The sequence below is a fragment of the Dendronephthya gigantea genome, unplaced genomic scaffold, assembly GCF_004324835.1.
Source record: "Dendronephthya gigantea isolate DGI-Jeju-01 unplaced genomic scaffold, DenGig_1.0 000219F, whole genome shotgun sequence".
Lineage (NCBI taxonomy): Eukaryota > Metazoa > Cnidaria > Anthozoa > Malacalcyonacea > Nephtheidae > Dendronephthya > Dendronephthya gigantea.
The window spans coordinates 115119-130093 of record NW_021163229.1 but is presented as its reverse complement, the minus strand read 5'-3'; the positions used below and the strand labels follow the sequence as shown (position 1 = coordinate 130093).

Here is a 14975-nt window from a genome sequence, read left to right as displayed (position 1 = left end):
AAAAAGTCGCACGAATTCATTTTCCTGATGTTCAGTACTTGTATATGATGATTGACAAGGTCTTCATTGTTGACATGCCTACAACGTCTACATTTATGCATACTAGATCTCCTCCTTGCATGTATATTGATAGGATTGATGCTGCATGGGAAAAGTTTTATCGGGAGATTGCAACTTGAGTTCAACACTGCTTTTTTCTTAAAAGCTAAGAAGGAAACTCAATCGCGCAAAAATTTCAAGTTATGAGGGCAATCAGGGCTTGCACGGGAATCGAACCCGTGACCTCTCGCACCCAAAGCGAGAATCATACCACTAGACCAGCAAGCCACACCTGGGGAATAAGTTCATTATCTTTCGGTGTAATTTTAAAAAAATCCGGTATATTACATGAAAAACTAAGGTTCAAGAGACTTCCGTTAATTCGTGCGGAAAACATCCCATTTTGCTGTGAAAACAAGCCTATAAAAAAGCAATAATTTCTGAATAGAGGTCCCTTTGACAAGAGGTAATTACGTTTTAGTCCAATCACCATGTTTATTTACATTATTTTTTTGTAACCGAATGGGAATGCATAAATTTGCCTTAAAAGGGTATAATATTAACCATTTCACATCAAGTATTAGAAATTTTAACTGCTCTGACTGGTATTTTTTAAAAAATGAAAAAAATATTATGTCGTATGTTTTAAGACGAAATTCCACCTGGTGGCAAACAACTTCTCCGTGTTACATGATCATCTTTCGGACTATTAAAAGTCGTAGTCGGCAGGATTTGAACCTGCGCGGGAATATCCCAACAGATTTCAAGTCTGTCGCCTTAACCACTCGGCCACGACTACATGGTTGCTTAGGAGTCGCTTATTTTGCTTTACCACGGATAGCTTGGAACTTACCTGTTTATTTTACCACTGATTTTACGTCGTGGGCACATTAATAGGTTCTCTGGAATTGGTACGCCTTCCCAACTGCTTTTCAATTGCCAGCAGAATTTTGGAATTATAATAAGACTGAAAAAAAAGCAAAGGGTCTCGTGGAACTCGCTGTGACGGTTGGCGGAAGCTTTTATCATAGGAATTGATTATTGATAGAAAGCAGGCGGTTCACAGGGCGTGTAAATAATCATGCATCAGTGATTGAGCATTCAGCAGCATATCCGAGACAGCAATTCAACTGCAATCAATGGCTGCTAATTCTGATTTCAAGCCTTAGCAGTTTTGGTCATGGGTTAAGTTTTTATTTTTTTAGTTGTTCTCTACAGTATAAGATATTACACGCTTTTTTATTTCAAATTAGAACTTATATAAGATGAGCCTACACAAGAAGTTTCATTATTTACCATGCCCAAGTGTAAGGGTTAGGTACGTTACCTATATGAACAAGCTTTGCTCTTGGTTGATGATAACAATAGAACACAATAAAATACAATGAATTAGTATAAAAATCAAATACTTATTGAGTTTAGGTGGAAAATGTGAAGAGCCTCGTCAAAATTTCGAACTCTGGGCCCCTCGTTTACAAGGCTAGTGCTCTAACTACTGAGCTAAAGAGGCATGCACGTGTAAAAAACATGCGTGGACACTGTCTATATAATTACATTGATGCAAAATCCTAGCGCACAATCTTTGTATGAGGTTGATACGTAGATTAAGTTGAGAGAGTGCATCTAATGTTTGAACGAGAACACGTACCACATTTTTTTCTCAAGAAAATACAACATAATTAGACCATCAGCGAATTGTTGTCAAGGGCCGTTCTCTTCAGTTCAAGCAAGAGAGGCGAACTTAGCTTGCACGGGAATCGAACCCGTGACCTCTCGCACCCTAAGCGAGAATCATACCACTAGACCAGCAAGCCAAGTGCAGAACACGGGAAGTTTTCTTTTTCGCATATTTCAACGCTCACAATAAAGACGATGTATAGCATGCATGCATGGAAAATATAAAAATCTTTTCATGTCATATTTATTACAAGCCAAGTTACTCTTAGTGAAAAAAGACTTGTAGGTATCTTAAATCATTGTTAGTACCGAGAGCAGACAAACAGGAGCAATGGTAGAAAAAAGACGAGTTATTTTTAAACACGATAACAAACTAGGTTTTAACCCTAGAATCTAGAACAACGGAATTAATTTCATTCAGTTCTAAACATTTTTACCACGGAGCTGAACTTTGAGGCTACACAAGAAGTTTCATTATTTACCATGCCCAAGTTTAAGGTGTAGGTACGTTACCTATATGAACAAGCTTTGCTATTGGTTGATGATTACAATAGAACACAATAAAACACAATGAATTATTATAGATATTGATTTATAAAGATTAAGTCATGAAACTTTGTTCAGTATCGTTATATACAAGAAGCCGGTCAAAACACTCGTTCATGTTCGTAGATATTTATTAAGTTTAAGTGGAAAATGTGGAAAGCCTCCTCAGAGATTTGAACTCTGGACCCCTGGTTCACTAGACTAGTGCTCTAACCACTGAGCTAAGGAGGCACCCAGAAAAAAAGCTTGTGCAAATAGAAATGTAAACAAATTTTTCAAAAAACGTATTTTGCAGGTAAATTTTTTCACGGCGATTATTAAATGCGTAATGATCACAAATATTTAAGTCTTTTACTCACCCTTACCATACACAGTTAAAAAAATCAAGCCTTATCAGAGAGTTGAACTCCGGACCCTGGTTTACGAGACCAGTGCTCTAACCACTGAGCTAATAAGGCAAACCCGTAATACTTTTGAAAAAGTAAAATGAATCATCGGCGAAAAATAGTTATTCCTGCCAAGCTAAAACTAAAAGGGAAAATATTAGTGTTAAAGTTTGGTCGATCAATTCAGTAGCTTTCACTAACACAGTTAATGAGATTATTCTGTAGACGATGGCAATGGTAATCATACGGTGATATGATAGTTGAAAATGTTACAGTGTTATTTTTTAGTTACAAATTATTCTTGGGTTATGAAAAATGTGCCACGCACTATAAAAAAGTCACACGAATTCATTTTCCTTATGTTCAGTTCTTGTATAATTATGATTATTGACAAGTCTTCATTGTTGACATGCCTACAACGTCTACATTTATGCATACTAGATCTCCTTTTTGCATGTATATTGATAGGATTGATGCTGCATGGGAAAAGCCACTGAGCTAATAAGGCAAACCCGTAATACTTTTGAAAAAGGTAAAATGAATCATCGGCGAAAAATAGTTATTCCTGCCAAGCTAAAACTAAAAGGGAAAATATTAGTGTTAAAGTTTGGTCGATCAATTCAGTAGCTTTCACAAACACCATTAATGAGATTATCCTGTAGACGATGGCAATGGTATTCATACGGTGATATGATAATTGAAAAAGTTACAGTGTTATTTTTGAGTTACAAATTATTCTTGAGTTATGAAAAATGTGCCACGCACTATAAAAAAGTCGCACGAATTCATTTTCCTGATGTTCAGTACTTGTATATGATGGACTTTGCTGGCCCCCTTCTCTACAGAGATAACCGAAAGTCAACGAGCAAGGCTTACGTTGCTCTTTACACCTGCTCTACGACAAGAGCCGTTCATCTGAAGTTGAGCAAGAGCGTGGACGCTGACGAATTCAAGAAAGGGTTTAAAGAGTTCGTTGCTAGTTGCGGTACACCAAACAAGATCGTGAGTGATAATGCGTTAACCTTAAAAGCGACCAAACAGTGGCTAGACAGTCTTACTAAGGATACGGACTTGTTTAACTACCTAACGACAAAGAGGATAACTTGGCAATTTAATTTGTCTAGAGCCCCCTGGTGGGGTAGCTTCTTCGAGAGGCTTGTCGGGATAATGAAATCCAGTTTAGCAACTCCTAATGAGGGAAATAACGATAAGCAAGGCGCTAGTGAGAGACCTTCGAGAGCAGCGAAAGTAACGGCAAGAAATCGTATAGTCGGAATTGTAATGAACGAAGAAGAAGGAATGAAACGAAGGACGATGAGTGACATCAAAGCTGTCAGCCAGGACACTGTAATGGGTGGAGGGTGTTAGAAACTGTGAGACAGCGCGGGAGCTGGGATTGACATTTATAGTGAAATTATGTTAATTCATGGAAGAGAACAATAACATGTGCTTTTGTCATTTTTGAACATGGAGCGAGCGAGTGAAATCAGAAGAAAACCTTTGTATATTATTATGTTTATAAATATGTTTAACAAAACGAAGTGAATCATTCAGTGTCTCTGGGAACATTCCTCACATGGGAAAAGTTTTTGTCGAAGATATGTGAACATTCCAGTGACACATATATAGTTCAGTACTCTTAGCGCATGCGCGCAAAGTGGAGAACATGTGTTCCGCTAACGACAATAGAATTCTAGTTTACATGTTTCACGTTTGTACTATTTCTATCGATCTAATCCACGAAATAAAACAAAGTTATCAAATCCTTTCCGTCATATATATTATACTCTACATAATTTGGTGCCGTGACCAGGATTATGGCGGAAAATCTACAAAAATTGCAAGCATCACGAGCGGGCTATCGAGCCCATTTGACACAAACAATCAAGAAGGCGGCAAATATTCTAACGAAAGAGGATTCTCTAACGGACAGTGATATTACATCGATAAAGCGAATCATTGATCAATTGACTCGGAAAAGGTCGATTCTGGAAGAACTGGACGAAAAATCGTAGCGTTGGTCGAAGAACCGAAAGAACTCGAGAAAGAAATATTCCAATCTGAAGACATCAAAGAAGAAATTGACGAGACAATAGCACAGATAAGTAGCACTATTGAACGCTTTCAATCAACTAAGTTGTCTCCGAGTAACCCTCCCTCTGAAGTACCTCAAGTAGTCGTAGAAAATGCAAGAGATCAAACCTCCTCAACATCCGTCAACACAAATGATCAAACACACTCGGGGACCCCTAATGAGATTGCTCAACAAGAGACTGTCCCCCCTCCTACAGAGACTCAATTACAAATAGAAACCCCAGTTGTTACACCAGTACTTCCAACAACCCCACCATCAACTACCCCCCATCACCCTAGCCCTCTCAATCAAAATAGTCGTTTACCAAAATTAAACCTTCCAACATTTTCTGGGAACCCACTACAGTGGTTTACATTCTGGGACTCATTTGAAGCCACAGTCCACACCAATCCAACCCTAGGGGATGTACAAAAGTTTAGTTATCTTAAGGCCCAACTGGTGGGGGATGCATCAAGAGCTATTACAGGGTTTCCCCTTACAAATCACAACTATACCAAAGCTGTCCAACTCCTAAAGGAAAGATTCGGTGACCCAACCAAAGTGATTAATGCGCACATGCACTGTTTACTTGAATTGCCAAACCCCAACTATGAACTAGGAAGTTTACAACTATTCTATGACACAATGGAGAACCACATCAGGGGTTTGGAATCTCTTGGAAAATCCCACAGCAATTATGGAGACCTCCTAGTCTCAATCATTCTAGGGAAATTGCCACAGCAAGTCCGAACAAACTTGGTCCGCGACCATGACAGTCATGAATGGAAATTTACACAACTAAGAGAATCTATTCGTAAAGAAATAAGAATTCTAGAAGCTGGTGCTCATTCCAGCCTCATGCAAGCCAAACTACCATCACCTAAACACACAACAGCGGGTTCATTTCTAACACAAACACAAGGGAACCAGCATTATACCACCAAGCACAAGCCAGGAAATGTCATAAAACGATGTGCCTACTGCAAAGGACCACACCCTACCCACAACTGTAATGTTGTAAAGGATTGTCAAGAGAGATGGTCAATAGTAAAAAGGGAAAAACTGTGTTTCAATTGCCTGGGAAATCAGGGCCTTTTTTAACATATATACTGGGGGGGCCAAGGCCCCCCCACCCTCAATGTTGGCCCCCCAGTTCACTATTTTGGCCCCCCCAGTGAAAATCCCCTTTATAAAAGATATTAACAAAAAATGAAGAATATTGAATAATTTAGCTCTGCGACAGTGTATTACTATTAGCACTCTTGTATTCTGTAACCCAACCTTTGTTGAATGTAATTCGACGAACCGAATGTTATTTGTCGAGACAGTCGAGCACGAAAATGGCTTAAATAGACAAATAGATTCATCAATGATCAATCATTTTTCTGTTGTAATGTACAATATTTCAAATGCATCTTTACCTTTACAAATATACATGGATATTTGAGTGTACAGAGATTATACAGTTAAAAGAAAATCTTCTTCAGACTGGAAAGTACACTAAACTGTCAAATATACACTCCATTACTCCCTTATTTTTGGTAAGACGTAAGTTAACTTTCTATTTTTTGTGCGTTTTCCATATTTTTATCTGAGATACAAATACAGTTTTTAGAATAAATTTGAAGGCTCAGAATATAAGAAATGGGCTTTTCTTGACTATACTGATTTCAAAAATCTCCCGGGTGCCCCCTAGCTTTCGGCCATGATCGACATTCCTACTTCTTTCCGCTAGTGGGGAAGCCCTTTTTTGCCAATGGCCCACCCACTCGAAATTTCTTAAAAAAGGCCCTGTGGGAAATCACAAATCATCTAACTGCCAATCAAAATTCCGTTGTCTGAAATGTAAGAGTAAACACCATACTACCCTATGTCCCCAATCAACAGCACCACCTCCTCCCCCTACATTTACACCCCAACCACCACCTCCTCCCCCTACATTTCAACCCCAACCTTCCCTCCCTACTCCTCAAAACACACAAAGCAATCCTCAGGTTCTTTCCTCTATGGCAAATACACAACAATCAACATCTACCCATGCAACCCTTGTCCCATCCACCCATTCCGCAACAGTACGGCATGTTTCCCTCCTAAAAACAGCAATTGCAACTGTCAGCACAGGGCAACTAACATGTGACGCCAATATCCTTCTTGATGAAGGAGCTCAACGGTCCTTTATTACCACCGATCTAACGAAGCAACTCGGAGTTTTGCCAACCCAAACAGAGGAAATTTCACTATCAGCCTTTGGTGCCCAAACCCCATCTAGACGTCACCTCCCATTGACCACGGTTTTTATCATTACTCGTACTGGACAACAAATTCCATTGGAAGTTCTTGTAGTTGATGAGATAGCAACACCCCTCCAGATCCCAATTCGCCAGCACATAACCGACATGCCACATCTGAAGGATCTAACCCTAGCACATCCTATAACAACTCAAGAGGACTTTCGCGTATCATTACTTATTGGAGCTGACCATTATTGGGATATTATAGAAGACAAAGTGATTCGCGGCCAGGGCCCCACTGCTGTTGCGTCCAAACTCGGCTATCTCCTTTCTGGGCCATTACCATCACCCTTCCGACCTCCCACTACACTTGTAAATTTGTTACAAGCAATCAAATCTACCAAGCAAACAGAATTTGACCTAGAAAAGTTTTGGTCCCTCGAGTCGATCGGCATTACTCCACCCTCCCACACCGAAAACCAAGGAGATTTCCTGGGAAACTACATTGACACCTCCATTACCAGAAACCCAAATGGCAGTTATACAGCTAAATTCCCATGGAAAGATGATATACCAGCACTCCCAGACAATTACTTGGCATGTGAGCGTCGCACCCGAGCAATGATACGTTTACCCCTGACCTTCTGAAACAGTACGGGGACATTATCAAAGAGCAAACCAAACGAGGATTCATTGAAAAGGTTGAAGAAACCAAACCAACTGATAAAACACATTACATTCCACACCACCCCATCCAGAAGGAATCGACAACAACACCAGTCAGAGTTGTCTTCGACTGCAGCTTTCACTCATCACCGAATTCTCCTAGTTTGAATGACTGTCCTCACTGGCCCACAGTTCTTAAATGACATGTGTGCTATTTTACTACGGTTCCGCTCATTCACCTATGGCCTATCCGCCGACATTGAGAAAGCCTTCCTCCATGTTGGACTCGATGAAAGTGATCGAGACTTCACTAGATTTCTTTGGCTGTCAGACCCTACAAACCCAGAGAGCAAATTTGACACCTTCCGCTTCAAAACCGTCCTTTTTGGATCAACAAGCTCCCCCTTTATGTTGAATGCTACCCTTCGTTCCCACCTAGAAAACTACGATCTACCCACAGCTTAAAACATAAGGGACAATATTTATGTCGACAACATTATCTCTGGCTGTGACCAAGAAACGAGAAGTATCCAATACTACAACGAAGCCCGATCTATCATGCACGATGCACACTTCAATCTCCACTCTTGGACAACAAACAGTCCTTCGCTCCAAGAAATAGCTGTAAAGGACGGAACAGCTTATCCAAAACCCATAGTCAACATCCTCAGTTTAAAATGGAACCCATCGACAGATACTCTAGCCTTCCCATCAACCCCAGGCTACACACCACCCTCAACTATCACTAAACGTCATGTATTGCAAATCTCCTCCAAAATCTACGACCCTCTAGGCTTCCTATTACCTGTGACCATCAAAGCCAAACTGTTCATCCAAGAACTGTGGCAAAACGAGCTGGAGTGGGATGAACCATTACCTCTTGAACTGAAAAACAAGTGGTTAAACATTACAAAGGATCAACAAGAAGCAATCAACATTTCTATACCAAGGAAATACTTTCCCCAAACTCCCTTCCCAACGTCCACAACATACATCCATGGATTTGTCGATGCCTATGGAGCTGTCCCATACCTTACTAATGAGAACCAATCGTCACTCATGGCAAAATCGGTCGCACATCATCCCCAGTTGGAATTAATGGCGGCCGTAATCGGAACACGACTAGCTAATTTCCTATCCTGTACCCTTAGTTCTAGATATCCCAACCTAAAGGTAAAGCTCTGGACCGACAGTGAAATAGTACTACATTGGCTCAATAACAACAAACCACTAAAACAGTTCATAATGCATCGCATTAAGGAAATGAAAAACCAGTTTCCCACATCAACTTGGAACCACTGCAAAACCGATCAAAACCCAGCTGATTTGCTTACCCGTGGCATCACACCATCCCAGTTACAATCATTGTCTTTGTGGGAAAAGGGACCGACATGGTTACTACAAGAATTAGAATGGCCACTTTGGAATCCCTCACGCATAATAAACCTCCCTTTTCGAAAAAGAGACGGTAGAACCAACTACAATCACATCAAGCGAAACTAACCCAGAAGACACAAAGTCGGGAATTCACATCGTCATTGACACAGCTCGGTACAGTTCATTAGGAAAACTACTGTCTGTCACTACCTATGTCTATCGCTTTCTTCAGAATATTCGTAAGTCAAGAATCGCAGGGCCAATCTCCACAGCTGAAAGACAAACAGCATTGAAAGTGTGGATCAAAAATTGCCAGACTGTGCACTGCAGCAACGAAATCGCCTATCTCACATCCCCGTCATCCTCCCATGTTCGTCTTCCCTTAGTACGACAGCTTCGACTATTCTTAGACCAAGACGGATTTCTTCGTTGCGGCGGGAGGATACATAATGCGCCACTTAGCGAACTCGCCAGATTTCCATACCTACTCCCAAAAAACGATAGACTCACTGAACTGATCGTGCAAGACACCCATCATAAACAATTACACTCTGGAATCAATGCCACCGTCACTGCACTTCGACAAAGCTACTGGATAACCTCCATACGTCAATATGTAAGGAAGTTACTTCGACGCTGTTTCACCTGTCGGAAAGTTACCGGTACGCCATTTAAGACCCCAGACCCCGCACCTCTACCAAAAATCAGAGTCGAAGAAAGACCACCATTCACCGTGACAGGAGTGGACTTCGCCGGACCTCTCTACGTCAGAAGCCAACTTGGAGAAACAAAGACCTACGTATGCCTGTTTACGTGTGCCGTAACAAGAAGTGTTCATCTAGAAATTGTCACAGATTTATCGAAGGAGAAGTTTCTTTTAGCCTTTCGCCGTTTTTCAAGTCGGAAGTCTCTTCCTTTCACCATGATTTCAGATAATGCTTCCACCTACATAGCCTCGGCACAAACCCTGAAGGAATTATTTGAATCTCCGTCACTCAAAGAAGCCTTCAGCAGACAAGGCGTCGACTGGAAATTTATACCAAAGCGTGCGCCCTGGTACGGCGGCTTTTGGGAGCGCCTAGTCGGTTTAACAAAGACGGCATTAAAGAAGACACTAGGTAGAGCATCGATAACACTTGAAGAACTCCAGACCCTCATCGTCGAGGTAGAAGCCATCCTAAATGATCGTCCAATTACGTTTGTGTCAAGTGATATAAACGATGAAGAGCCATTAACGCCATCGCACTTGTTGTACGGAAGAAGAATCACGTCATTACCGTTTGACACACCAATCTCTGCTGATGAACTATCAGACCCAGATTATGGAAGCGAGACAAATATTCGACGTCGAGTGAAACTACAAGCTATCCTGCTACAACAGTTCTGGAAAAGATGGAAACATGAATATTTAACGTCGCTACGGGAATTCCACCGTTCTAGTGGGGACAATAAGGAGATTATCAGGAAGGGAGACGTAGTTCTAGTTCACGATGAGAATCTGAGATCTACTTGGAGACTAGCGGTTGTTGAAGATCTAATTCGAGGAGGTGATGAATTGGTCCGAGCGGCAAGTATTCGAACAAGCACAGGATATACGAACAGACCGATTTGCAAATTATATCCGTTGGAATTGTCAACAAATGAAGATGAGGGAAAGGAGACAACCAACCATAATGACCAAGAAAACCTCGTCAACTATTCAACAGAACGAGAGATACCGGTTACAAAAGACCAGTGAGAAATTCTGCTACGAAAGCAGTCAATAGAATTTCAGAATGGACAAAGATCTTACGCCGTCCCCCGGAGGATGTAGAAGATATGTGAACATTCCAGTGACACATATATAGTTCAGTACTCTTAGCGCATGCGCGCAAAGTGGAGAACATGTGTTCCGCTAACGACAATAGAATTCTAGTTTACATGTTTCACGTTTGTACCATTTCTATCGATCTAATCCACGAAATAAAACAAAGTTATCAAATCCTTTCCGTCATATATATTATACTCTACAGTTTTATCAGGAGATTGCAACTTGAGTTCAACACTGCTTTTTTCCTTAAAAGCTAAGAAAGAAACTCAATCGCGCAAAAATTTCAAGGTATGAGGGTGATCCCGGCTTGCACGGGAATCGAACCCGTGACCTCTCGCACCCAAAGCGAGAATCATACCACTAGACCAGCAAGCCACACCTGGGGAAATAGTTCATTATCTTTCGGTAAAATTTTAAAAAAATCCGGTATATTACATGAAAAACTAAGGTTCAAGAGATTTCCGTTAATTCGTGCGGAAAACATCCCATTTTGCTGTTGAAAACAAGCCTATAAAAGAGCAATAATTTCTGAATAGAGGTCCCTTTGACAAGAGGTAATTACGTTTTAGTCCAATCACCATGTTTATTTACATTATTTTTTAGTAACCGAATGGGAATGCATAAATTTGCGTTAAAAGGGTATAATATTAACCATTTCACATCAAGTATTAGAAAGACTGAAAAAAAAGCAAAGTTTCTCGTGGAACTCGCTGTGACGGTTGGCGGAAGCTTTTATCATAGGAATTGATTATTGATAGAAATCAGGCAGTTCACAGGGCGTGTAAATAGATCATGCATCAGTCATTGTGCATCACAGCATTCAGCAGCATATCCGAGACAGCAATTCAACTGCAATCAATGGCTGCTAATTCTGATTTCGAGCTTTAGCAGTTTTGGTCCGGGACGTTAAGTTTTTATTTTTATTAGTTGTTCTCTACAGCATAAGATATTACACGCTTTTTTATTTCAAACAAGACGCCGTTCTGGCGTTAACTCCGGCGCACGTTCCAGTCTTCAATATAGAGCTTCTGAACATAAACAATACAGTTCGCGTATTGTTTCGCATACATATTCGCATTAATAGATGCCTTGCGAACCTAAATGTTCGATCGCGAAATTCAGAAGCACATCGCAGTATAGAAGTTCAATTGTTCAAAAATGTAAATAAACCGTCGCTTCGAATTTGCGGTTATATAGTTATATTAAATCTTCGATCCTGTGAAAACAACGCGACGTGTCAACGCGCCCATACACGACCACATCATCTTGTTAAACGGCGAAATAGCAGCGATATTATTAAAATAGGACCAGAATCTACATGTATTAAATATATTCTTACCCCAATTCAATCTAAACTTAATCGAACAGCATGAAAAGAACGCTTTATTTGTTCCTCTTGGAGAAATTGCCGTATCATGCGAGCGAAATCGAATCGCGCATTGGGAAATTAGCGAAAGCTGTGCACCACATCTCTTGGGAGATAAGACTGGGACGTACATAAATACGGTCACATACACATTTCAAATACAGGTATATTTCGCGCCTTAACACACTCGCGACGACGAAAAATAAAAAAAAAACAAAAACAAAACAAAACCGGGGCAAATTTTCAACTCCGTCGCTGACGCCGGAGTAATTAGAACTTATATAAGATGAGCCTACACAAGAAGTTTCATTATTTACCATGCCCAAGTTTAAGGGTTAGGTACGTTACCTATATGAACAAGCTTTGCTCTTGGTTGATGATAAAAATAGAACACAATAAAATACAATGAATTAGTATAGAAATCAAATACTTATTGAGTTTAGGTGGAAAATGTGAAGAGCCTCGTCAGAGATTCGAACTCCGTACCCCTGGTTTACAAGACCAGTGCTCTAACCACTCAGCTAAGGAGGCACCCTGAAAAAAATGTATGCGCAAATAGAAATATAAACAAATGTTTCAAAAAACATATTTTGAAGGTAAATTTTTTCACGGCGAATATTGAATGCGTAATGATCACAAATATTTAAGTCTTTTACTCACCCTCACCATAGACAGTTAAAAAAATTAAGCCTTATCAGGGAGTTGAACTCCGGACCCCTGGTTTACGAGACCAGTGCTCTAACCACTGAGCTAATAAGGCAAATCCGTAACTTTTCTAAAAAAGGTAAAATGAATCACCAGCGAAAAATGGTTATTCCTAATAAGCTAAACCTAAAAGGGAAAACATTAGTGTTAAAGTTTGGTCGATCAATTCAGTAGCTTTCACAAACACCGTCCATGAGATTATCCTTTAGACGATGGCAATGGTAATCATACGGTGATATGATAGTCGAAAATTTTACAGTGTTTTTTTTTAGTTAGAAATTATTCTTGAGTTATAAAAAATGTGCCACGCACTATAAAAAAGTCGCACGAATTCATTTTCCTGATGTTCAGTACTTGTATATGATGATTGATAAGGTCTACAACGTCTACATTTATGCATACTAGATCTCCTTCTCGCATGTATATTGATAGGATTGATACTGCATGGAAAAAGTTTATCGGGAGATTGCAACTTGAGTTTAGCACTGCTTTTTTTATTAACAGCTCATCATACACATCTGACCGGTAATGTGATGTATAGTCTAAACACGCGCATTATTAAGATGAAGTATTTTTATATATATTCCCCTCTTCCAGGTATGGTGCTCTGGTTTACAAATATAATATAGAACATTCATGTGCCCAGAGAGTCATTCAAAAAACCTAAACTGCATGGATTGTTTATCAAACGTACGGCTGTTCGCCACGAAAATAAATTGGGAATTTTCATGCACTAATGGGTACCATAAAAAATTTAAACTTTTCTTTAATTTATAGAAACAAAGGAGCGAGCGGAGTTGAACCACTGACCCCAGTGACCTGTCAACCTGCAGTCGGATGCTCTACCACTATATGCTACTCTCTCTAAGCGTTCCATGCAGCATACCTGTCATATGCTATATTCTTAGATACCTGTAAGAGAAAGCCAGAAATTAAAAAATAAATAAAGACGGAGAATGAATGTTTTATTAAAAGGTTTCTAACGGAATTGAACTCCGATTCCCGAAGTCAGGGTCCGAAGTGATAACCATTACACCACAAACCCTAAAAATCTGTCAAAATTACTGACGAATGTTGCCTGCATAATATATAATTATGTAGTTTGCTACGCGCATGCACATTATTAAGATAAAGTATCCATACAATTATATTCGTGTTATGCTTGCACATACGCCTCATTAGCTCAGTGGTTAGAGCACTGGTCTTGTAAACCAGGGGTCCAGAGTTCAACTCTCTGATGAGGCTTTTGCATACTTTTGTATTTACAAAAGTATATAGGCAACTATAGCAACTATATAATTTATCCTACTCAGAGCCCGAAGTAATAAACCATTACACCACAGGACATAAACACCTAGAAAAATTACTGAGAAATTCCCGGCTCTACACTATATTTTTTCGCGCACTTTATTAAGATAAAGTAAATAATATGCTACTCTCTCTGAGCGTTCCATGCAGCATACCTGTCATATGCTATATTTATGTAGTTTGCTACGCGCACATGTGCACATTATTAAGATAAAGTATTCATGATCATATAATAATATTCGTGTTAGCTTGCACATAGGCCTCATTAGCTCAATAGTTAAAGCACTGGTCTTGTAAACCAGGGATCCAGAGTTCAACTCTTTGATGAGGCTTTTGCATACTTTTGTATTTACAAAAGTATATAGGCAACTATAGCAACTATATAATTTATCCTACTCCGAGGCCGAAGTGCTAACCATTACACCACAGGACATAAACACCTAGAAAAAGCACTGAGAAACTTCTGGCTCTACAGTATATCTATGCACGCCCATTATTAAGATAAAGTAATTATATTCCCTGTATTCCAGGTATGGACTCCCGTTTTACAAATTTATAGAACATGCAAATGTCACAGAGAGTCATTGAAAAAACACTAAACTGCAAGGATTATTTATCAATCAAACGGATTGTTGAAACGAAAATAAATTTGGGTTTTTCAATTCACTAATTAGTACGATAAAAATATTGGATTTTTTTTTCATTGATAAAAGAGAAGGGAGCGAGCGGAGTTCAACCACTGACCTCTCGATCTGCAGTCGAATGCTCTACCACTGAGCTACACTCCCTG

The 14975-nt window shown here is 39.8% G+C and overlaps 1 protein-coding gene and 10 non-coding genes across 11 annotated transcripts in view; 1 reads left to right on the top strand and 10 right to left on the bottom strand.

Annotated features, from left to right (window-relative positions):
- LOC114539808 overlaps window positions 1-14975 on the bottom strand; it is a 247148-nt gene that overhangs the window by 136850 nt on the left and 95323 nt on the right. The window lies entirely within an intron of this gene.
- Trnap-ugg lies at window positions 256-327 on the bottom strand. Its single transcript has one exon. It is a non-coding gene; the product is annotated as a tRNA-Pro (tRNA).
- Window positions 757-838, bottom strand: Trnas-uga. Its single transcript has one exon. It is a non-coding gene; the product is annotated as a tRNA-Ser (tRNA).
- On the bottom strand, window positions 1782-1853 carry Trnap-agg. The gene has a single exon. It is a non-coding gene; the product is annotated as a tRNA-Pro (tRNA).
- Trnat-agu lies at window positions 2421-2493 on the bottom strand. The gene has a single exon. It is a non-coding gene; the product is annotated as a tRNA-Thr (tRNA).
- Trnat-cgu lies at window positions 2649-2720 on the bottom strand. The gene has a single exon. It is a non-coding gene; the product is annotated as a tRNA-Thr (tRNA).
- Window positions 11110-11181, bottom strand: Trnap-ugg. Its single transcript has one exon. It is a non-coding gene; the product is annotated as a tRNA-Pro (tRNA).
- Window positions 12631-12703, bottom strand: Trnat-ugu. The gene has a single exon. It is a non-coding gene; the product is annotated as a tRNA-Thr (tRNA).
- Window positions 12860-12932, bottom strand: Trnat-cgu. The gene has a single exon. It is a non-coding gene; the product is annotated as a tRNA-Thr (tRNA).
- On the top strand, window positions 14050-14122 carry Trnat-ugu. Its single transcript has one exon. It is a non-coding gene; the product is annotated as a tRNA-Thr (tRNA).
- Window positions 14902-14973, bottom strand: Trnac-gca. The gene has a single exon. It is a non-coding gene; the product is annotated as a tRNA-Cys (tRNA).